Genomic DNA, 3008 nt, shown 5'->3' with positions numbered 1-3008 from the left:
GTCATTCGAAATGCTGGATGCCACAGTCCTGAAGCACATACTAAACTTCTGCCTTCTGGTTCTGGCTTGTCTAAAGAATTTTTTTTTTTTTTTTAATGTAAGGAAAGTGGGGGGGAGGGGGTGTCTTTCAGTGTTGTGAATAACACTAGAATGCGATCTTAAGATCTATATGAAGAGCTTATTAGTGCATCATAGAATAGTTTGGGTTGAAAGGGATATTTAAAGATTATCTAGGTCCAAAACCCTTGCCATGAGCAGAGACACCTTCCACTAGATCACATTGCTCAGAATAATTTTATATCTAAGTTCTCAGAACAGCACTTGTATGTTAACTTGAATAGCTGTGAAAATGTACTTTCTTTGTAAACTTCCCCTAAATAAATTAAAAAATATATATATTATATATAGTTCAATGCAATTATAGCAGTTGTAACTGTAGGCTAAAAAATGTTTACCTTCAGTATTTCTACAAAGCAGAAAAATAAAGACATATTCTATGATGCTTAATTATTAAGAAGCTGAATGATGCTTTTCATGGAGCAAATGGAGTCAGTGTCAAAGCACATGGAAGATTTTTGATCTTCCTTGATGCATGCAGTCATAGGTACATTCATTGCATTAAAATACATCTTTTTTGCTTGGTTTTTTTGTTTGTTGGTTTGTTTTGGTTTTTTATAAAGGGCATATATAGATATATTTCACAGACTGAATGTTACATATAAACCTGCATTTGCAGACAGCCACTAAAAAGTATGTGGGAAGGAAGTGAAAACTTGGAGAAGTCCGACTGTGTCTGAACAACCTGGCGAGAATCACTGTGCAATATGCAGAGGATACGGCATGAAGGACCTGTGCTCAAATCTTACCAGTCTTCATTTTCATCTCCAGCCCAGTCCTGAGGAAAAAGCTGCTATAGGTTTTCTCTCACTGTAAAGGAGTAAAATTCTCTTAGATGGTTCTTTGTTTACTATTTTCCTAACAATTTAAATAATGTAAACGGGAATTTTACTTTGTTCTGGGCCTGTCTTAGTGGAAAACTGGAGAGCAGAGCCTGGTCTGAGATTTACTACAGATTTATAATGTTTATGGGTAAGAAAAGTCAAGGGGAATCAATGGAAAATTGGTCACGTGTCCCATTAGAAGTATAAACAATACTCAAGGGAATATTTGAGCTCCTAAATCCTTTCACAATTAAAGAAAAAGACCCTAAAATCAACAGCTAGTCTCCTTGAAACTTTAATTTTACTTATAATTAAGTGTTCTTAAATAGCAAGTATATTGTGGCCTTAGATGAATATCAAGCTATTTAAGTTATTTGCTCTCTATGCAACCATTTGTATGAGGAATAGTATCTAGGTGTCCTCTAGGCGTGTATCAAAAGTAATTTACAACACATTTCTTAAAAGATACATTTTAACTAAAAATAAATATTATGCAATGCAAATTATAAATGTGTAAATGTTAAATCTTTGAGAATCAAGAGAAACAAAAACTCATGCATTAAAATTGAAGAAAACAACAAAAATTAATGGGGTCTAGTTACAGAAAGACTTGTATATCTCAGTTGGATGTAAAACCTTTCCACTGTGTCTTCTAAGCAGCATAAAGATGGGGTCAAGAAGGCAAAGAATCCTGCTAGTACTAATATAAATTAAAATATTATATTGCGAGTTTTACTGTTTCTACTTGAAGCTATTGGAGACTGAATAAATCAGAAGTAAAAAATCAGAGCAAGGAATTAATATTAGGCAGAGGAAGAAAATCTTTAAACTTAAAAATTATAGTAAGAATTTTTGTTCATTGTGTAGTCAAGCAGTAATGAAAGGGGATGCATTTATTGCTACAGTGCAATTTAACAGTCTATGCCTGAAACATCAGTAAAATCTGTGGTAACTGTTCATATAGATCAAAAGCACAGTGTGGCTGTAAATAATTTCAGTGAATACTCTTTATTTAGGTAAAATTTTTTAAGATCCCTGAAGGCAAACAAGGTTGAGTATGTAGGCAAATAAACTAATATGTCAACTAATATATCAAAGTGAAGTTTGTCTCTCCTGGCATAGACATAGTCTGGGGCTAAATGATAAAAAGTACCTTAGACCAGAATGAGGAAATCAAATGGTAATAATATTTCTGTGAGAAAATAGGGACCTAATACTACTAAAGGTTAAGAACATTTTTAAGTTGCTGTATCAAAGTCTAATATTCTCATTAGATTCTCTCCACCTATGTCATATCAAAGCTTAAGAAAATAAAAGGTAAAGGTAAATTTTTATTTTATTTTTTTTAATACTACTCGTGCTAGTAATTGTGTGATCATCAGTTTTTCAGCAAGTTCTTATGACTTCCAAACTGTCTGAGATCTACAATACCTAGTACAGGTAACTGAGTGTGGGTGGTATTTACCAAAGTCTACAACATCGATATATTTGTGAAATTTTTACAGTAAATCTCTGACAAAAAATAAAGTTGTGCTGTAGTGTTTTATATGCTTTTAATTTTTTAACAGATATCAACTCATACTTTCCACAGAAACATTGTCATGTTATCTCATTTTTCCCCTCAGTCCCTATCAAACTACAATTATATCTTTTTTAATAGTGAGCATTAATAACTTTATATATGTGTGTGTATATAAATAAATAAGTAGCTTGACAATAAATTGTTTTGTATGGGTCTGAGTCAAAACAAGATCAAGCAATACTACCTAGCTTTATGGTTCATTTTATATTTCAGTAGTATCTTTCCTGTCTTTAAAGAAGTCTTGTACTGAGAAAGGATTAAGATTTTCAAGGTCTTTCTGTTGATTCCCTTGTCATATTTCTTCTCTCCCGTACAATGAATAGTTAGATCCAGTACAGTGTAGAGGGGAAATCTGTACTTCACACAACAGCCAGATCTATGGACTTTATTTCAGGGTTGTTCTTTATTATACAAGAATATAGGGCAGGCACTGAAATATTTATGTCATACATACCTTTTTATCCTATTTTTATTTTCTGATGTTA

This window comes from Myiozetetes cayanensis, unplaced genomic scaffold, assembly GCF_022539395.1.
Source record: "Myiozetetes cayanensis isolate MyiCay16 unplaced genomic scaffold, myiCay2020 scf3, whole genome shotgun sequence".
NCBI lineage: Eukaryota > Metazoa > Chordata > Aves > Passeriformes > Tyrannidae > Myiozetetes > Myiozetetes cayanensis.
This window is presented reverse-complemented; position numbering follows the sequence as displayed.